This window comes from Numida meleagris, chromosome 2 (assembly GCF_002078875.1).
Source record: "Numida meleagris isolate 19003 breed g44 Domestic line chromosome 2, NumMel1.0, whole genome shotgun sequence".
In the NCBI taxonomy this organism is placed as follows: domain Eukaryota; kingdom Metazoa; phylum Chordata; class Aves; order Galliformes; family Numididae; genus Numida; species Numida meleagris.
In genome coordinates this window covers 59,481,784-59,503,448 of record NC_034410.1, presented here as the reverse complement: position 1 = coordinate 59,503,448, position 21,665 = coordinate 59,481,784, and the positions used below count along the sequence as shown (strand labels likewise).

The following is a 21,665-nucleotide window of genomic DNA, read 5'->3' as shown; positions in this document are numbered from 1 at the left end:
AGGATGCATTTTTGGCCAGAAGAAACTGAGCGCTGGAATGATGCGTCATCCAAACTGTGGCTGATTCCTAGAAATGGATGAATGCGCTGTTTTAATTTGAGGAGCCTGTACAGCTGAAGTTATTGAGACATTAGCACTCAGAAGCCAGAGATCTGCAGCTCTGAAGATTGCTTGGCGTACAGACAGGCAGAGATCTAAATTGCTCTGAGGTGCTGACAGTTATCACAGTTCTGTGCAGACACACCTTTGCTGGTTCTGACAAAACACAAATATCAGTTTCACATCACTGTTCTCTTTGGCTGGTGTATAGCTTGAAACCGTACTATGCCTTCTCAGCATTCGGCTCAGGAAATGGAGACGAGAGGTCAACAGCAAAAGTAGCCTCCAATCAGATGGTGAATTTTAAATGTTTTGCGTAGGAACAATATTTTTAAAAGCAGTATGACCTACAAGGGCTGCTCCAAAAGTAATGCCCCATATTTTATTATGTTGGCCCACGATGTCAGGGGTGGATGTTGGTGGTATGGCAGTAGAGGTTGAACCTTCCCACCAATATTCTGTTACATTTTGTTGCCATGTGATAGATGGCAGCAGAGTGGCAGTCTGACAAAATGGTGCGTGACATGGAAGCGCAGATGAAGCAAAAGTGTGTCACTGAATTCCTCCATGTGGAAAAAATGGCACCTGCTGATCTTCATTGGTGCTTGCTGAATGTTTCTGGAGTCCAAACACCTGTGGATGTGAGCACAGTGAGGCGGTGGGTGGTGCATTTCAGCAGTGACAACAGTGACATGAAAGACAAACCACATTCTGGATGGCCATGCAGACTTTTACAAGTGCGGCATGCAGGCTGTTTTTATCACTGATGAAAATGCATAGTGAGTGGTGGTGGCTATGTTGAAAAGCAGTGTTTTGTAGCTGAGAATATGCTCTATCATATACTGTTACTGTACTCTTTGTATCTGTTGTAGTTTCCATGGAAATAAATAGGACGCATTACTTTTGAAGCAACCTAAGTACATTTTTGAGAATTGAACATTTAGTTTCATTTCTTGGAGTGCAATTCTGTTACGTCACTCTCAGTTTCATCCCAGGCCACACTGAAGTGACAGTGGGTGGAAGAGCAGAATTTGGCCTGTGATGAAGGACAGTAGCAGATGAAGGAAAAATATTATTTTCCTTCTTCAACAGTGAGTTCCTCCAAACATCATAGATGAGTGAAGAGTCTGTTTCCGAAACAACTCTGACCCTGTATGCAAATAAAATTTCTGTGATTTCAGCCTTTACTAGAAATCACATCTATTATGTGTCTTCATGACAAAGCGCTAGCGCTTTAACACCAAGCACTTCCAGGAGAGACTCACTGGAAATCCAGGATAATCCCACAAGACTGGGATTCTGCTAATCCCCGTGGCAGAACCAGCATGTCTTTCAGTGAAGCTGTCAGTGATAGCCTGCTTGTCTGGGAAGGACCTGAGGAGATCTGTTTCACATTAAGATGGTGTATGGTCAGTCCTCAATGTTTATAGTCTCCTCAGACTTTGGGTTCACGTTGTGGTTGTTGCTGGTCAGTTCTGTGAGCCCCTGCCTGCATCAAGGGACTTAGAGATGGACAAGCAGACGCACAATGCAACCCAGGCCTTTGTCAGCTGGAATACATCCATCTCATCAGACTATGGCCTGTGTTAGCTCTGAGTGGATTTGTCGGTCTGGGTTGCTTTGTGGTTCACCTGTGACAGGCTGCAGTTCCCCATAGCTTTGTGCAGCACTGAGCTCTCAGGCGTTGCTCCATGTGTAACTTCAGGAAAGAGGTAAACTTGCTGCTGTTTCAGTTCTCAGTCTTCTGGAAAGCCAGCAGATGGGGTGTGTGCAATTCCTGTGCAAAATCACTGCACTTGTTCTCAACCCAAAGATTCAGCTTTCCTTTTTATGTCTTTGTTGCAGACTTTCTTTTTCTGTTAAAGATGTCTCTTTGTAGGAATCCCGAGGAAGCACCCAAAATTCTCTATTGCTCTTAATGTGTGAAATAGTTTATGATCTAACACGCACCTTGAAACGCAGTTTGGACTTTGAAATCTTGATGTGAATTTTGTAGCGTACATGTTTCTAAAATAAAACTACTCACAGGCTGGGAAAGTACTGGATAGCTGAAAATAGTCTGGGATAGCACAGAGTTCTGCTTAACCTGAGGCTGCAGGATTAGCTACAGATGCCATGGGGCCAACTACAAAACACGCTTCCTTTTTTTTGGTCTCCAAGCCCAGGATGAAAGAATAAATGTCTATTTGTATGCATAATTCTGTTGATTATACATATGAAATTAAATTTGCTAGCAGTGCAAATGAAATTATTTTGCTATTATTAATAGTTCTGGAATAGTAATATTAAAGACAGTAGAAAGAGTTGCTTGTTACATCCTGGGGTGGATTTCATGCCTGGAGGTCTTGCAAGAGGAAGGAATCTCAAAAAGAAGATTAGTGGTTTAGGAGAGGTGCCGCTGCCCTGAGTTACCTACCTCTGGGGAGTGCAGCGCGGAGCAGAGCGTGCACCAACAAGGAAGTAGGCTCACTGAAGGTCATTTACGCCATTCAGAATGAAAGTGTTCACGGATTGAGTCCTGTTAGGTAGGTCTTAGCTGCTCACACCTGACTTGTGGTGGAGATGCCTTCAAACGATTTGGTAATAATTAACCAAGGGAACACTGCTAGAACAGAATCCGTGTCTGACATGTGCACATAAGGAGAAAATATCTTGCCAAGAAATTAGTTAAAATTAGAATACTATATCAGAATAGAGTTATCTTCTGAGAAGTAGCATGAATGCTGATGGCCAAAGTCTACAGCTGAAGTTTCCCAAGAGATCGTACGCTCTCTTCTGAGCTACCAATGTGATTGTAAAAGGAAAGTAAAAATCTTCACATAGCATAACAGCCTCAGGTAATTCAAATTAAAAGTCTAGTAGTAGGGGGTGACAGGCACCAGTTTAGCTCATGTCCACGATGAAGGAGACAAACAACTCTTGTTACCTAGCATTGCCTTCTAAGTGAGAGCCATGCTGAAGTGTTTTGGTCTGGTGTGGTGAAGTGGTGCTCAAAATACTACAGCGATCTAACAGCTGCACAAATGATTCACTTTCTTAGCAGTCCAATTTTGTATTATAGCACAATCTCCATTTCCCCTCTGTCTTTAAGGTGCCGTTCTGCTGAGCGTGCAGTTCGCATTGGCTGCCTCAGGCAGGCTGCAGGTCAGCTTTTGAATGTAGGAGAATTCATGAAAGTTAAGTATTTTGTATACTGTTAACGGCAGTTGTGCAAGTACAAAGACTTTGCTTTATCAGCAGATGTGGTCTAGGTTTACATTTACAGCCACATTAAATCCTTACGTTTATTGCAGTCGGGGGAAAAAATGGGGAGCTCAGTGCAGTATTTAACAATCTGCTTTGATAGCTGGCCAATCCACTTACCCTTGCGTGAAGCACATGCCACAGTAGTTCTTTTTTCCATTAACTCCTTGGTGCCGGGAAACAAATGATTCACGTGACGTGGAACGGAAAAAAAAAAAGTGCAAGCCTAGTGAAAACTTTGTGCTCACCTTGTGCCAAGCCAGGAAGGGATTTGTGTACTATGGGAACGATCAGATGAACATGTTTGCCGGGTGGTTGTGGTGCTTGAGAGCGTGATGCAGCCCTGCTGAGTACTGCAGGGCAACATCTCCGCGGGGAAACGAGCTGGGCTGGGTGCTGGCTGGTTTGTCAGAACTGATGCAGGCTGTTGTTCAGTGTAGCTCAGCTGTTCCCGTGTGACACGGCTCTGTTTCCTCACCTCTTGACTCCATGATTCTATGATTCTTGCACAAGCTGGTGTCAAGGATCTGGAAGCGAAGGCGTTTTGCCGGCATCACTCCTGCCTAGTTAAGAGGTTGTTTTTTTTCTGTTGGACTGAGAAGGGATGGGGAGGAATCCTTGCATGGAGAAGTGGTGTTGGCTCATAAGCTGGAGGTGCAGGAGCCTTTATTGAGGAGTGTAGAAGAGAGGCCATGTCTCCCTGCTTTCTCAGTGCAGAAGTAACCCATGGGAGCACGTCTGTGGCTCGAGAGCCTGGCTCAGCTGAGTACCCATTGTGCAGTGAGCAGTGAGTGAGCTGGTACTTCCTCGGAAAGCACCTGATGCAACCTCCAAGTGCTGCGAGGGGCAGTCATTGGCAAGAAATGGTAGGAGCTTCTTTCCCAGGATTAAACACAGTACTATCCTCCTTCAGAGCAGAGAAATGAGGGGCCAGGAGAAGGATATGAAAAATAGATCAGCTTCACTTGAAACCTCATATTTGGAACACCTCAAACGTTGGCAGACCTCAGGACAGTACTTCAAAGTTGTTCAGCCTCAGAAGGTACAGTGTAATCTTCTGTTTGGGGAAAGTATTACGCAGGGACTGGGGCTTCCTTGTGCTGGGCACACGAGCTGAAGGTAGGTCCTTGCTGAGGCTTGCGATCACACGGAGCTCACTCTCAGCCTACGCTCTGTGAGCTGTTTACATGCCTGTTTGCCATCTCCCCAAATATTTAGCAGTAAACATTTTGTCTGAATTGGTTTTACTACACTGAGCAATGAGCTGTGAATACGCCCAAGTCTTACAGAACCTAACTGTTTTTACTCTCCCGAAACGGTCTTCCTTATTCTGATATCATTTAAGCCAAATCAACATGAGTGCTCTATTTCATGAGAGCACAAAAGGAGGATGGGCTCCTAATTACCCTAAAGTTCAAATATCTACAGGGGAGACTTGGGGAGCTCTGGGCTCTCTTGTCTCCCTGCATTTCAGCAGGTATCACTCTCCTTGCTTGATCGTGCCTGGGCAGTAAAGAGAAATTTGGCACATTGGCTTAAGTGTGAACTTACCATTCTGGAGGTACTCAGGGACAAGGGTCTTTGCAAGGGCACTGAGTGCCTTTCACTCTCAGTATAGGGCATGGACCCACTTCTCTTTTGGCTGGGCGCAGGAGTGCAACTCAGCCTAGTTCACTTTTTTTTTGGCCATGTGTGCCTGAAGCTCATTCTGAAATATGATTAATACATGCCTGCACGTCAATAGGATTCTAGGTTGTAAGATTACTAATTGGTTTCACTATTGTTTGCCACTTGAGTGTGGTTTTTTTAATCTGAGGTAAAAAGAACATTATTATTTTTAGCTTATAACAAAGAAAAACACATTTTCTTTTAAATGTCTTGATACAATATAATTTAAACTAAATTTTTGCACAGATCATTTCCAAGAGATTGGCTGTCAAGTATGATAAAAATCTGCACTTTTGCAGGGACCAATGAGACTCTGCAAATTCAGATTTATTCGCAACGTTAAATGTGGTTGAAGATGTCATTTTTTTAAAATAGCACTTTTAGAAGTAGTTAGCTTAAAAGTATAGCAATTCAAAGCACAGAGGGAATGATTTTGAAGTGTAAAGTCTTGAAACACAACGCAGAGGTTGACAGTTTCACTACAATTAGAAGCGAGGCAGGCACAACTCCCACTTCTGAAAACTTCCCTATCTCACTGCTTCCTCTCTTGGCCTAGAAAACCTCAAAAAAACGTTGAGTGGCTTTGCTTATTGACTTAACATAGTTATGCTCAGCAGCATTAGGAGACAGAGCAGAAAGGGCTGCCAAATCTGTCTGTAAAGAATAATCTTTACAGAAAGCTTCCCAGAAGTATTTTTTGCAAATGCTTTCAGTCTCCCGAGAACGCTGCTTTTCTGAGGAAAGCAAGGTTTAGGGTGTTTTTTTTTTCTCTCTTTTATTTTTTAACAAGGCTTGTTTTGTTAGGAAACCACTCCCTTCTGCTTCTGCATTTAGCCTGGCTGCTAATTGCCTTTTGGCCGATGACATTTTCCATGCATTGCCATGTTCTCCCCCACGGCCACGACTTTTGCACTGGTTACGTTACACGGCACTTCTGCTCACTGCCTCCGGGTGGAGTGAGTGAGGGCCGCCATGTCCTGGGCATCTGCTCCTTTCTGACTGAAGTTTGGGGAGCCGAGTCCTCTAGGGTGCGAGCGGTTATGGCATGGCAAAGGTGTTCCTCCCAGCCTAAGGCAGGTGGTTCGGGTAGGTGGGATCAAGTGTTACTGTTGGTTTAAGCGCTGCTTTGCTGTGAGATGGTTCTTCAGTTGTTGCCAGAGAAGCCAAGACAAGGCAGCAGTAGCAGGCCCATAGGCATGAGCCCCACCGATTACGCCAGAGGGTTTTCACCTTCCAGAGGTGGTTAAAAGCTCCAGTCCACCCCATGCACCAGCAAGCCCTGCTGCAGAATGTGGACTGGCCAAGTGGTGACCAGACAGGGTGCGTGCTGCCAGCTGCGTCCTGATGTGCAGAGATGAGGCCGCCGCTCACTTGCGAGTCCCATGCTACCCCTGCTCCAGGTTTAGAGGGCATCCATAAAGACTAAAACGTTGGTGTGTGTGGAAAGGGCTGGTGGTGGTCCTCCTGCAGTCCCTGTTATCTGGCTGCAGGGAGGTGGAAGCAGGAGTGCTGCTGCTCAGTCAGTGCTGGTCCCACTGGGACCGCTGTCACATTCCCCACGTGCACAAAGGAGCTGCTCCCTGACTTCCTTCAGCTGCAGAAAGAGGTGGAAGGGAAGGCAGGAATCTGACTTGTTACAAGTTTCAGGAAAGGCTGAAAATGGTCTGCTGGAATAAGCAGAGGACCAGGAAACAGGAGCACCTGTGTTGCATAGCTTTGGGCAGGCCAATTATCCTTTCTCCAGTGGAATTCCCCTCTGCATAAGGCATGAATAATAGCACTCAGCTTACCTTGCAGGAGTGTTACAGCGTGAGTGTGGAGTTAATTTTTTTACAGTGTTTGTAATATGTAAAAGCCTGAATGAACACTAAGTATTATTGCAATTTAATTTTATTGAGGGTTAAGTACTGGTGACGTGCCCAGCCGAGCATTGGCACCGAGCTGGGCGAGTGACCAGCAGAGAGCACGTTTGGCAGCAGGCGATGGACAGAAATGGAAAATGGGCTCACTTCTTCCAGTCCTGCTTTTTTTTTTTTTTCTCTGTTGCCGCCATAATGGAATGAAAAATAGAAAGAAATCTTCTCCTCTAGGAGAGTCAGAGGGCAGAAGTGCCTTCGAACATGCCCTGAACAGTCTGTAGTGGGGGCTGTTGGGAGTAGATCGTAGCTGCCGCGCTGGGAGGTGCCAAGGGCAATGGTTTGCGTGTGAGTCACGCTACTACTGATCATATGATCATAGTCTTAGAATGGCTTGGGTTTGAAGGAACCTTAAAGATCATCTAGTTCCAGCTCTGCTGCCAATGAGGGTTTTACATGACCAAAAAAGCAGACTGAAGACCCAGAGGAAAGCCCCTTGGACCAGGCAGTGCCAGACTGTGACGTGTTGCTGTGGGAGCGGCAGAGACGGCACCTGCCATTTCTGCACTGTGCTCCAATTTTGCGTGAAATGGGGGCTTTCCAGCGGCCAGGCTGCTCCAAGTGCGATCGCACCAGCAAGTTGTGAGTTGTGCCTTGGCGTGCTTGCATGTCTCGTGCCTTTTGTTACTGCCTGCGCGCTCTCGTTAATTTTTATTAGGTGTGAAAAGCAAAGGCTTGTCCTAATTACCACTGGTAGGTGATAGCCCAACCAAATAACAATCTTGCAATAATCAGAGCTAACTTCTGCCCTCAGATAATCGCACACCAGGCCCACTGAAGCCAGCATGTTCCTGATAGGGAGAAAGAGTTGGCTTCTGCTTTCTCTGTGCGTGTTACTCTACCGTCGTTGCTCTGCAACAGGTCCTTGGAGAATGGATCCAGAAGCCAGTGAAGCAGAGAAGGGTCTGTTGGGGGTGTTTCCCAGTCTTCAAGCCAAAGTCTGCATAACGCCCTTGCTTAGAGCACACGGGAAAACATTGCCAGGTCCTGGATTTTCTTTGGGTTTTCTTTTTTTCCTAAGTCGAAAACTGACACTTGCTTAGCTGAACATTAAGAGCCTCAGCTCTGCTATTAACTTCAGGTATAGCAGCATTTCTGAAAGCATCAATCTCTGCCAGAAAACAAATTGTAGAGGTACAGCGCATGTTGTTTGTAGTAAGATCTTCATGGCCTGTTTTTTTTTTTTTTTTTTTTTTTTTTTTTTTTTTGCTTTTTTCTTCCATTACTGTATAAAAGTTAGGGGGGCAAGTCTCAAATCTCACAAAACTCATGGCTTGATGTCAAGTGATTTGAAAAAACTTTGTATTTGTCCCAAATGTTACAAGTCATTAACTACGAATTCCTTTTTCACATGACAGTCACCTTTAAGATATGATACTCTTTTTTTTGACATTATTAATTATCATTATTGTTGTTGCTGTTATTATTCCAGGAGATCTGTATGGGAGGAACGCTGAAATTGGGATTAAAAATAGCGTTTTCATGTCCTCCCACTCACTGTACTTTGTGCACAGAATGCCTTTTATACATGCAGACTTGCTGCTTGGCTAGATAAAAGAAGCTGTCACTTCATTTCCATAACGAAGTCATTCCCGGGAGAATTTCATTGTTTTAGCAATAAGATTTTTTCTAAGAGGCCTTTTATTTTGCCTGAGAAAGGTATCGGGAATGAACTTCTGAGTGGTTACTCTACAAAGCACTTAGGGGAAGGCAAGACTGCCTTGACTTGATGCAAAGAGATTTGTACATGTGTGAATTCTCTTTCACATAAAACGAGAATCAATTCCTAACTGAAAATCAAGTAAGAAAAACCCCACAAAGCCTTACACAAAGTCATAGTTGTTTGGTTTTTTTTTCTTGCTAGCAGAGATTTCAGAGGTTTTTATCAGCACTCTCCAGAATAAATTTGGTCATATACCTGATTAAGTTCCGCCCTATTTGAAAAGGCACTTAGACGCCTTTTCTGATTCAGATGCTTTCCTGAATTGGTAATCATTACCAATTATTACAGTGCATTAATTTTGTTACCAGGTGTGAAGAAACGATGGCTGCATGCTGTACCAAGGCTGAGAGCTGCTGAAACTTTTGCTCTTGCTTTTGCTCCATGTGGACGTGGTATCTGGCAGGGTGACGGACCAGTCCCTCCCTGCCCATGCTCCATGCGCTGCCACTTTGCTGGGCTGCGTCCCACACCAACATAACGCTCCTCTTGTCTGCATTCTGAATGTGCTAAGGCATGCCAGAAGTACGGCATCAGCCAAGTGCTGATACACAAAGAATGTACAGCAGGTAAAAGGTCCTATGGTTTGGCCTTGGTTCTCTCTTTATTTTTCTGGGTAGCTCTTCTTGGTTACACGTTTTTGGCCATGTTTGAATTTTGCAAAGTCTGATTGACACAACAACCACTTCAGTCACCGTGGACAGCTTACTACAGGCAGATGCTTGTGGCCAAGAACAAAAAGGATGAGGAGATAAACATTTTCTTTGTAGTTGGGAAAGCTGCTGTAGATTCACCATCGCGCTTAAGCTTGCATTGTATCAAAGAAATACAACAATAGCAGAAATTATTATTTATAGGAAGGTCTGTGAATTCAGGATGTGATATTATGAGTCACCCGACAGCAAACATGTTTGCACTCCGACTGCTATGACTCACGCTGGCATTTGTCTTCGGTGTGGCAATTGCTGGAGCCCTCTGCTTGGTGCACAATGAATGAAAGGGCTGAGGTCCCGCTGCAGACGTACTACGTGCAGCTACGCTGCTGAATCGCAGACTCAGCTGTAGAGCGTTTCCTGTAGCACAGACACACGCGTGCACACACGCACACACACACACACACACACACACCCAACCGTAACACTTCAGGTTTACATACTAGATTCATAGAAAGGAAATGCATAATTACAGTGCTGGCTTATGCACCACATAAAGCAGCCCACATCAAAAGGTGTTTGCCATTAATGTTTCAACAGGTAATCTCTGGATTTATTGCCAAGCGGTGTTCCTGTTACTTAGCGTTCGGTGTTGAAATCATTGAAATCTCTGCTGCGAGCCAGTATAGTCATCTTAATCCTGCAAAAAAAAGTTTGTCAATAGTGCCTTTGTTTTACAGTACTGTGTCAGGAGCACAAAAGATGCGTCTGTGCTAGAAATGGGGAGAGAAGGGTAAGGGTGGGTTCTGGGCTGGCATCGTAAGGAAGCGATGCTCACGTGATGGCATTGTTTGAGCTTGCGTCTGCCTGTCTGTCCGCACGGCCTCAGGCTCCCAACTTCCCCTCCTCTGGCCGTCCTTGGCCAAACCTGCTACACGAGGCTGCGGGGAAGCTCTGTGTAAGTAGGAGGCTGAATTGCTGTTGGATCCTGCTGCTGGCCCAGGGCCCTGGCCCGGGCTCACCCACACTACAGCACTGGGAGGGTGGGCATCCCCTGGGATTGCTCCTGCCGCCAGAAAAGCATTGGCCAAAGGCTCAGCCTGCTTGCTGGTGTTTGTTAGCACTGCTGTCTGCAGAACTGTCTTTTCCAGGTGGTTTGTCTCTTGAGTTGCTGCACATAGATGGAACCTCAGCCAGTGATTTTGGTGCTGCTGAGCTGTGGGATTCACAGCTGTTGGGTCCTCTCTTCTAATCTGTGTTTGCAGAAGTGCTGTGGCCGTCACCTGTGAGAGGTCGTATGTGGGTTTAATGAAGGTGCAGCCCTCGAACTGGTTCTCATCCACAACAAGTTAGCAGCGTGCTGTGGTTCCTCCAATATGCAGGAGGCTCATTGTCTCTACTTGTGCGCAAGCTGCATTTTTTGCATAATGGCTTCCACAAAAGAAAAATATTTGTTGTATAACAGAAGCATCCAGAGTGGTTACTTTTATTGCTTGTATCTGTTCAACATTCAGGCTCTAAGCCTGAATTGTTATGGATTATTTGCATTTTTTTTCCAATTTCTTCTGCTTGGAAGAAGAAGTTGCTTCTTCAACTTCTGTACTGCTTCTCCATAGACAAAACAACCCAGACACACTCTCGTTATTTTTCCCTGGATAGCACTGTGTGTTGCACCCACAGCCCACCTGCCTGCATGCTGCTTTAATACCTTACACCGCACTCCTCAGGGGGAGAACCTCGGAAACTAAGCACAGCACTAACCAGTTTCACCTCAAGTCTTATTGGGAAAAGCAGTTATTGCTGAAATATAAACAATGAGTAGGATTGTGATTGTTGTTATATATGTAAAGGTAATGTCCTGAGGTTCTCAACAGGTTTGTGTTTGTGTTGTTATTGGGCATTGCATGAACAGATAGGATGGACTCGTATATCTTTGCATTTACAGCTGTCCCCATGGCCCCTCATCCAGTTTCTGATCGGATGTAGGTCTTGGAAAGCCTATTTCTGGTCCACTTGCATGGTTTGATGCTAAAATCAGTGCCGCTTTACCTGAGCTTAAGTTGGGAAAAATACCTGCCATTTTTTAGGTTAAATCATAGGATGCTGATTTCTATATGACTTACAGCTCTGCTAGTAGATCAGAATTCCTCATCACCTTCTGTACTGGTTCATGCACCGGAGGATGTGAGATGCAGCCTTACCCCTGCGGCCCTGCATGCCGGCCCCGCATGTCTGCTGTTTGCAGACAGATGCTCCCACCCTGCAGCACTTCATTTCACCAGTGAGTACCTGCACTGGAAACAGCATTCACACAGAGGAAAGGTACACAGGGCTGGAGCAGCTTGTGGAGGTGTTCACAGAACTAGGGGAGGGAACATGCAAGTTATTCCCCCTACTACAAACTGTGGGGCCTTGTTGTCTGAGCCCCACGAGCTGCATATTGCTTTTCTGGTTTAGGACCCGCAGGATGTGCAAAGTGCTGACAACTTGATTTACTATTCCCTCGCACCCAGACAGGGTTTATTCACGCTGCACAAAGCAGATTTAAGGTGCTGTGAAGTCGAGTGTTTCTCTGCGGATCACGTGGCCAAGCTGGGGAGAACTGAGCTCCAGATGTTGTCAGCTTTGGACAAGGAATGGGTGTTAAGCAGAAGTTAGAGTGATGCCCTACTCTTATGCAGACTGAGCCTCTTTTATGCTAAGGTGAAAGGGCTTTGCTGTAAGCCTCGAAATAGGCTTGAATTGTAACTCAAGGCTTTTTACACTAGCGGAACAGTTAATGTAAAGATGACTCAGCCCCATCAGAAGCAGCCTTTGTACACTACACAAAATGTCAGCAGATTCTCAGATGGGTAAAGTTTGGCATGACTGATGTGGAGATGCCTTTATTAACTTGAAATCTTAACAATAGTTTGTTTTATTCCCTTTTCCATTAAATTTTTTTCTGTGTGCATAAACTCAGCGAGACCTGTTGAAAATCCTTTAGAAGTTGGTTCCTCCCATGGTAGATGATATCCACATTGGGTAATTGAAATCGCATACACTCCAGGAAGATCCAGCCTCGCCTTTCCCATTTGCAGCAGAGCATGACTGAACTTGTCAGTACCTATTTCATGCAGAGGAGAATAAAGGAGAAAATGAATTACCGTTTTATTTGAGTTGAAGGATTAGTTGTGGGATAATAGCAAACAACAAAACAACTCAGATAGGAACAATGCTGCCATCTCTTAAACAGTTTTATTAGCTTATGCTGATTTGTGAATTAGGAAAACCAAATTATATGAGGCAAGAGAGCAGGAAACAACAATTAAAAACCTACAGGAAAGGACTGGAGAAATGGTGGTCTCTCACTGCCTCCTCTTCAAAGCAAGGTGGAGAGCATGACCTTTTGTTGGAATCGATGCAGCCTATTGCACAGAGCTGCGTTCTGTTTCTTGGTTTGGCCAGTTTGCAATTTTTTGTTTGTACTGTGGTTCTTACTTGTTGATTGCCCTGCGGTCCAGTTTTACTATCTAAATACTCCCCCGTAGTATTTCCGCATTCTTAGATTTGAGGTCTGTTCATCTCAATTTCACTTCTAATTTGTCCTTTCAGTGTCCTTCTTAGGGCTCAAAGGCGGGGTATGCTGTTACATTTGAATAACCAGAATGCTGTGGGACCATGAAAACCAGGCTCCTTGTGCAACACTTCCTGTTAATAGCAGAGATGTGATCAGTAATCATATATGTAATACGGTTATGAACCGTATGAATGGAGTTCAACCATCATATATATATAAATAGTTTGTATATTTGATAACGATTCATTAACCTTGTTGAAACTTTGGTGGCAAAGCGTGGTTGAAATTTTGTTGGTACTACAAACCAGAGCTGCACTGTACTTGGGTCTCTATCTTCCACACTTTCAGAATAATTGCTCCAGATATAGACAAGGGTGAAAGAAAGCTGTTTGTTCTGGAACAGAGGATGAGATATCTGCCTGATGGAGACCACTGCCTTCCTCAGTGGTCCCTCAGAGCCAGAACTCATTCCCGTGCTCCACAAAGCAAACTGCCAGATACTGCATAGCAAAAGATTGTCCTGGTTAGAGCATACGTGCTCTGCTCTACAAGGAGGGGAGTGTGCTTCAAGAAGCGGAGTGTCTCCCTGCATGTCCTGGAGTTTGTGCCACGCTATCTTTCAATCTTAAGCATAAAAATGGCTGGGAACATTTATAGGCAACTTGCAACTTGCCTCTTGCAGAAACAAGTGCTAAAGGGTAAGGTCAAGCACGTTGCTGCAGATTAAACTAGCTTATGAATTTGCAGTGTATCGTCTGCTCCCTAATAGCTGGCTGCGTACATGGTACGTACATATGTACTCTGTGGTAAATATCAGCTCTCTCACCCTTCTTCCCCTTAGGGGTTGGTTGCCTTGCTTCATGCCATCTTTCCCATGAAATGAATGCACGTGCAAGGATAGCTGGTACAGATTGCCAATGCATGACATCACACAAGTGCTTCTTGTTGACTTGTTCTGGTGTCCTCACACTGAAAGGAGTCTGCAACACAGACTCCAAACCTGTAGCAAGATAACTGCATATTTAGCATGCAAGGCTTTTATTTCCTTGATTTGAGTCTTTGTATAGGCAGTCGTGGCCTTGTTTAAACTGAAATCAAAATCTTTGACCAGCCTGCTGAAGCTACTGGAAAGACATTCGCTGACAGTGAGTTTCAGCGCAGTGTTAGGGGAAACTTACTCTAGAGGGAGACGCAAAGGAATAGGTGGAAGCAGGATTTGGTATGGGTGATGAGATATGCCTGGAAGAAAAATCTCCTCTCTCATTAAAAATAGTTGGAAGGCACCTAATTTTTTGCTGAAATGCTAAATATTTCCTAGTAGTTCTTTGGAGTCCATGTTCAGATTCACCAAAATGTTGAACAGGGAGAGATATGTGTTGGGTGATTTTTTGAGGGAAGAAATGAAAATTAAGAATGAAATTTTTAGAAATGTTTTAATTGGCAAATTACTGGGGGAAAAGAACCAGAAGAACTGATCTGAAAATAATGAAATACTTCATCTTAACACTCAGGCACGAAATGTTTCGAGTATTTTGAGAGTTTTTTGTTTTTTTTTTTACCTTGAAATTCTCATAACTTAAAAAAAAAATAAATTGAATATAAACTGTTTGAGGTCAAACAAAATGTTGAAGGTTTACTTAGAAGTTGTATTTTACTCCTTTCAGTCAGATTTCTAACATTACAAAGCTTATAAGACCATGTCTGACTGTACTTCTGCAGAGTCCCATTTTGTCAGAGAGGAAGAGTTGTTGACCAAAGTCCTGGACCTGGGTATCTAAAGGATCTTTCTTGAGGTTGCTGTGTCTGAGTCACTGAGGAGCTGTACTTCTAGGTCAGGGTTTTTTAATGAGGAATGCTTTTGTAACAGGTATATTGCATCACTACGATCCGTCAGGGAGATTTGTGCAGCTAAGACTATCATCATCATCATCATCATTGCCGGTGCGCAATGAAGAGTCACAACCAGGTGCAGGAGGTAGCAAACATTTATGGGCACTGCTATGTGAGGACTTCACCTCAGCCAGTGAACTGTGGTAGTCTTACACCAAAGCTGTCTGGATCAGTTAGGCAGTTGTTGGTTTGGGTTTTGGAGGGTTTTGTTGTTAGACTAAAATGGGCTATCTGTGGGGTATAACTTTGAGTATTTCCCTCGCCTACTACCATTGCTTTGTCTTCCCTTTACTCTTCACCCATGAATGCTCTTGTCTGTCTGACTTGTTTCCTGCCTTCACGTAGGGTGAGATTCATCTGCATTCATCTGTGGTCATCCAATCTGAGCTAAGTGTCTAGACTTACTTTATGGAGGGAGAGAAGTAGACCTTTCTGGAGAGTGATTCATTCTGTCCTTAAGCAGATGTTTAAGATAGGTCATATTAATTATTCTCTAGCTTGCCTACTGTTCTCCACTGAACGTAAAGAGAGCTTGGACTATCTCAGGTGTATATCTTTGTTTTGCACACATATGTATATGGATTCCACTGCAGTCCTAACAGGGTGGATTCTATGTACGTGAATCCTGAAATAACGTACAAAGTATTTGAGGAGACTTATGTCAAAGAAATAGGAAGAGTTTGTGGAAGGATGGGACGCCAAGAATTTGGGAAGCACAGGTAGCCCATGCGAACCCAACTGAAGAAAATAAAGGCTCAATTTGGGCCCTATGGAAGTACACTTGTGGAGTTTCATTGAAAAGATGTCACAATGGGTTTCCCAGGCCCCTGTAAAAAGGCTGAGGGTAGCTCGATGTCTTGCACATAGTTGGTAAAAAAATAAAATTAAGAGCTGCCTCACAGAAAAATACTGTCAAACAAATAAATATGAAAGAACTATGCAATATTAAAAATCTCAGCTGTGTAAAAATACTTCCCACTGAAGAGTAGCAATTGTGTGTATGCATATTTTTGGTTTCAGTACTTCTCTGTTGCAGTATTACACAGTATAACTGCATATATATACAGTATAACTGCAGAAATAGATAGGTGTTCTTGTTCCTTGAGAGAAGTTTGTTGAGAACAAAAATATTCCTGTGTGGATCTTCTTGCACTTCCTGGGCTTTACTTGCAGACACTATTCAAAACAACCCAGAGTAGTTTTGTTTTTTTCCACTTATTACAGAAATTGAATTATCCAAGAACAGTTTTATTATGCTTCAGCAACTCTGAACTGGGTTTTAATTGTTGGTAATAAGAAGCGCGGAGCAAATGACTCTTACTACTCTAGATCAGCATTTGACATACACACTACACTGGAATCTCCATCTTGGGAGTCCATTAAAAATGCATTTGCTTCAAGGAAATATATGAATTGATTGTGCATTTGCTGAAGAGCTGTATGGATTTTCCTCCTTTTATTCCTTGTTTTTCTTTCTTAGTTTGTTTTCCTTATCTTTTACAGCTCTAGCTCACCTCATTTGAAAGAGGAAAGCCATTGAGAACCTGTGAGCAATCCAACAGCTTCTGAAAAATCTTCATGCTAAAGGATAATCCAGAATTCCCTGGAGAAGAACATAGTGAATGTTGTGAGTTCCTAGCGGCAATAATGTGTATTTGCAATTGTGTTTTCTGTGGGGGTATTTGTGTTGTAGCATTTGCTCCAGTCGCTGGGATGTACTGAGCATCTTTTTGCTGTGCTGAAACCAAAGGGCAGTTGTGTGTGGGTTGGGCTGCAAAACCAGACTTTTAATTTCTCTTCCTCACCCTCTTTTCTTCTACTTTTTTTTTTTTTAATGACTTCAAGGGCAGAACGGTGATAACTAAGGAATGATGTTGGGTTTCTTTCCCTTGGACCATTACAACTATTTAATGCATTATTATTGTTTTTTTAGCTAAATATGTAAACCTGCTTTTGAAAGCCCTGTGATGGTGTAGCCTAACAAAAATGAAAAATATTACAGATAACAGTTCAGCAACATACAGTTCAGATTCATTAATTTTATACATGGTCCTACATTGATAGAGATCATTTGACTGCTTCCAAATTAGAGGTTATTTGCATCTGGTATTCCAAATTCCTGTTCCTTTGATCAGTTTGGTATATTAAATTGCATACTGTACATTTCTATATGAGTGTTCTCTTGGAAATTCATCTTCATGGGAATTGGAGCAGCATACCTTTCAGAGAGAAAACAGTCACATAATTAAGACTCTGGTCCTTCAGCCTTTAATAAAAGAGACCTTTCCCATGAGGGAAGGCTAAAGAGAAGGCATAAATATTTATATGCTCATTGTTTTTCTTGTGAAGCTCACTGCGTTTCTGGGTTGAAATGGGCAAATGTGCAGATCAGATGTAAACATCCTGAAAAGCAGAGGAAAACAAGAATTTTCTGCCTACCAAGTCAGAGAGTAATCCTTGTTTTGATCTTAAGAAATCTTGAAAATTTCAAAGTTAGGTAAGTTGGTATTTGAACCACTACTGAGTATTCCTTCAGGATGTCAGTGATGATAACACAGCTGCAGAGTCTTCCAGTTTGAGTAAATTAGTTGTTGTGCTTTCCTTAAATTTAGTACATACAGCTATTTTTCTGACTCCTGTGCATTTCTTCTAGCTCCCTGGAAGTCAGATGCCCTCCTTTGCCCTGCTTTACTCTTCGGGTAAAGGGGGCTTTAGGAAGCAGACTTTGGGTTGGGGGCTTTAGGAAGCAGTCTGAGACAGAACCTAAGTGGTGCTGCTTTCCAAAGGGCCACTTGCAAAATAAACGTTACAGGAGACACAGAGAAACCTTTGTCATCTTTCCCCTTTCCTGCATGCCTTGATCTACAGTGAAATAGTTAACAAGGCTGACGTTTGGAATTGTTAGTAACTAGTAGCACTAAGCTGCTGAGTTAATAACTCAGTAAGATGAATAAGGGACCTCTGAGACCTGGAGCTTCTCACTGTCTGTGTATCCAAGCAGACGTAGCCATATCAGCTTATTCCCACACTTTGAAAGACTTCTTTGAAACCACAAGGGCTTACTTTGCAGACTGACATCCTAGAGCAGAGGGGAGCAGCCTTGAAGAAGAAGAATAATGATAATGATAATAAGCTGCTCTAGCACGCAAAGCTGTTGGGATAGCGGGAGGTGTTCCCTCAGGATGTCGCAATCACCTCCGCCGATTGCAGCAGCAGCAGCACTGCATGTGAGGATAGCATTCCCTGGGTGCTGTACAGACCGTCTGGGTGTCTGAGATCAGCCAGATAAGTTTCATGGGGAGGGAGGGAACCATCAGCCACTGCAGAGGATGGAGTGTCTATGTGAGATGCTGGCGGTGTGCTTATTGCATTCTGCCCCGTCCTCAGCGGTTTAAAATAAGCCCACTGCAAGCGCAGTGCTGTGGCCTGCTGTTGGGGTGCCACAACCCTGAATTACACTCATGAGGCCCTGGCTTATGAAGAAGAAGTAGCACACGTCTTTCCAGGTACAGATAAGAATAAAGTGTTCTTGAGAATGGCTCTCAGCCTGGCATCGAGGATGGATGTTTGGAGGGGGTCACTCTAGGTGATGGAGAGCTCTTCAGGAGTTCCTTGCAAGTGCGTTTTGTCGCCTTGCTTTGCCCAGAGGACAGCACGATGGCAAGGAGGCATCGCCCCAGCTCCTCTGCTTCCTGCTTTAGCCTCTCTAGCAGACGGGAGTACCTGGAGCCAAGAGGGGTGGCACTGCTGCCCTTTGTGCTGAAAGGAAATACCAGCACACAGTGATTTTCCTTAAAAGCACCGCTCTCTTTTCCCCGGGTGTTTGCAGGCTGTTGTCATGTTAAGACACAGGGAAAGCACGGACCCTCCCCGCTGCTCTCCCTTCCGCCTCCTCCTCCTGCCACCGAAGCAAACTTCAGTGCGGGGGGGTGGGCAGTAAGCTGGGACCAGTGTCCCAGATCCACCTAGAAACTGCCTGTTTACTAAACAGCACCACGTTCTCACTTCCGCTCTCCTGCCTTCCTCATCTGGATGAAGTGAAGTTCTGGAATACCAGAGCTCACACAAATCAAGTCCATATTCTGCTTCTGTGGGGAGAAGGAGAGATGTCAGGAGGGTTTCTTAAGGAGGACTGCTATTTCCCCTAGCTAGGGAGTGAGACAGAGGAAAGTGAGGCTGCTTTGTTGTTGCAGTAGGGTACCTTGTGAGTTCCAGCATAAGGTTCTGTCATTCTCTGGTGAGGTGTAGGTACCTTAAGTCTTTTTCTGTCCTGAAAACGTACGCCACAACTTTTTTGGAGTGCTAGCCACAAAAGCACAATTCTGACAGGAGCAGTGAATAAACTCTTCGTGTTCCTCACATTTCTTCATGTGTGGTGGTTTGGTTTTTTTTTTTTTTTTTGTCTTCTTTTTTGCACTTGTGCTGAAACCTCTGGCACAGTTAGTTAGTGGGAAATGGAAAATCAATCTCTAAACCCAGTATGTGTCAATAACCAACACTTGTGTCTTCAGTTGAGCTCATATTTGGAGCTGTTATTTTGGGCAAACTGCAGCTGACGGGGTAGTACTTGCTCCGACAGCCTCCCAGTGCGTCACTTCAGTGGGGAGCTGCCCGCAGGAGGGCATCTCTGGGGCTGCGTTCAGCCCAGCCCTGTTCTCAGCCTTCCCAGCTCCTCGCTTCCCTCTCTCACTCACATTGCTCCTCTGGCAGCCCTCGCTGCTGTTTTTCCTGGCACCCTGCACGCTGGCTTGGGCCGGAGGGAGCAGCTCCTGGGGCTGATGTCAGCACTGCTTCCTGAGCTGCTGCCGAGGGCACAGCAGCCCGGGCGCACCCTTTCCCTCGAGCATCACCTGCTTCTCCTGCCCAGGCTGCCGGCGTGGCAGCCCCTCTGCGGGGAAACCCAGACCCACTGGGGTTGGCAGCGCTTTGCTGAGAGCGCTGTCAACGCCGAGTCCACAGCGTGGTTGAAATTGATGCATGGTGACCACAATGAGCAGCACACACCTTGCAGAAGTGATTGCAAGTTGTGACATATGGAGCCTTCATGTTTTGGAACGTGTTTGCTTTTGTAACTGTGTGCTAAAGTACTTCATAGTTTTCTATGGAAATTACCAGGCTGCTGACAAGAGAGAGAGTTGTGTGTCAGTTCTTCCCAACAACTGCGCAGTGCCTGCCGCTCCATGTACATAGGGAGAGGGAAAAGAGGGAGTATCGCTGTCATTTGAGAAATGTCTCTCCAAACAGCAGTAATTTATTCCCAGGCATTATTCTTCATTAAGAGCTATCGACAGCTGCAGCTTCCCTTTAAATAGAAATTGCATTCTGCGGGCATGCTATACATAGGGCTTCAGGTTTCTGACATTTCTCTGCCAAAAATCAGAAGTATTTCTCACCAAATAAATGTTTATTCAGAAAGTCTTATTTCCTGGCTTCTATTTCACATCACATGCTTCCGACAGACGGACCAGAGCAGTTCAAGGCTGACATTTGGGAGAGGAAGTTGGAACAGTTTGGGTTTCTTGCAGTGCTGCAACAAAGAAAAGCCTCTGACCATAACTCCAGCCTTAGGTCTGGCAGCTTATTTTAACAGATGAATGCTGGATTTCAGTGGGTGTTGCAGAAGACTTTCTGAGTGCAGCACAAGGAGCACACGTGGGGCTGGGCTGGGCCTGCCTGCCACCCAGCAGAGCGGTGCCTGGCTGGCTTCAGCCCCATAGAGGAACGTGCGGTGACACTGCCCTCAGACACGAGCTCTCAGGGACTGCCTTGAGGTCAGGTGCCTCTTGATCCATGTCCATGCACTGTCTCCTAACCTGTCTTTCCTGATGTCTTTTTCAACCCAAATCGCTGAGCTTCCTCTTCACTCACCTCCATTGCTGATCTGCTGGCTCCATTCTTTCCATTGGTGTGCCAGCCCCAACCGCAGCAGCACTTTGCAGTTGTAGCAGCCCCAGTTAATTGCCTTTTGTAACCAGCAGACCAGCAGACATGCTGTTCTGGTCACATTTAAGGGATCTTCCTCCTGCCTGTCTCCCCCCGTCCTCCCTGCACCCCAGACACCCCTACATTTATTGCTTGCAGAATGCAATCCATGTATTAAACTAATTATTAGTTAGGCCAATCGTTACTTGCTGGCCTTCTTCTTGGCCAGCAGAGCTTCCAGAGAGCTAAGAAGTTATAATTTCTCCAGAGCTAAAATCCAAGTGTTTGATAGGCAGGCATGGTGCCTGGGGCCACTACGTGTTGCTACCGGTTGTCAGCTCTCTAAAACTTACCCTGCAGAGCGAGGAAATCTGGGCACAAAGATCGTTCTCTTCTTGCGCTGTGGCGAGCTGCAGTTTCCCAGCCTGCTACGCCTTCCCTTCATTGTCTTCCAAGCAAATGGCTGTAAGATTATGACTCCCATGTTTGGACTGAGAACAGCTTTTGCCTGAGCAAACAGATTTCTCTTTGGCAGTCGCTTTAGCTGCTGCCCCAGCTTTTTGCTGTCGGCTTGGTTTCATGATTTGCCGTTAGGGAAGTCCAGGCAGTCGTAGTGCACTGGAGCGAGTAAGCAAAGCAAGGAAGGCAGGTGAATGCATCTGTTAATGATTACAGTGCCAGGGTGCTGCACTGTGCTCTGCAAGGAAGAAGCATCTCTATAGTTCAACAATGTTCCTTGCAGTTGTTGTTCTTTTAAACTTGGTGCTGTTGGCTAGAAAGACTTCAGGTCCTTGCTGGCAGCGCTCCCTGGCGTGAGGGGCTTTGGTGTAAACCAAAGAGAAGCACTGGGAGCAAAGCCCAGCTTTGCAGATAATAGCACGGCATGGAAGGTGCTCTGGTATTTGCAAGGGTGGAGCTGACCAAAACACAGGTGTCCCATGGCTGTTAGAATGTGACTTTCATTGCTCTTTTGCTTTTTCTGTGCTGCTGTGTTG

General features: G+C 44.8%; 1 protein-coding gene and 1 long non-coding RNA gene across 10 annotated transcripts in view; one reads left to right on the top strand and one right to left on the bottom strand.

Moving 5' to 3' along the window:
- Positions 1–21,665, top strand: part of ATXN1 (ataxin 1) — a 202,329-nt gene that overhangs the window by 103,555 nt on the left and 77,109 nt on the right. For 8 of the 9 annotated variants that reach the window (XM_021387886.1, XM_021387878.1, XM_021387879.1 and 5 more), the window contains one exon: positions 16,252–16,375. The exons of the other annotated variant lie outside the window; for it this stretch is intronic. The gene's annotated coding sequence lies outside the window, so the exon portion shown is untranslated. The remainder of the gene's footprint in view (positions 1–16,251; positions 16,376–21,665) is intronic. 9 annotated transcript variants of the gene reach the window in all.
- LOC110394165 lies at positions 12,149–21,597 on the bottom strand. The gene is made up of 2 exons (XR_002435401.1): positions 21,024–21,597; positions 12,149–12,405 (listed from the first exon to the last, which is right to left on the bottom strand). It is a non-coding gene; the product is annotated as an uncharacterized LOC110394165 (long non-coding RNA).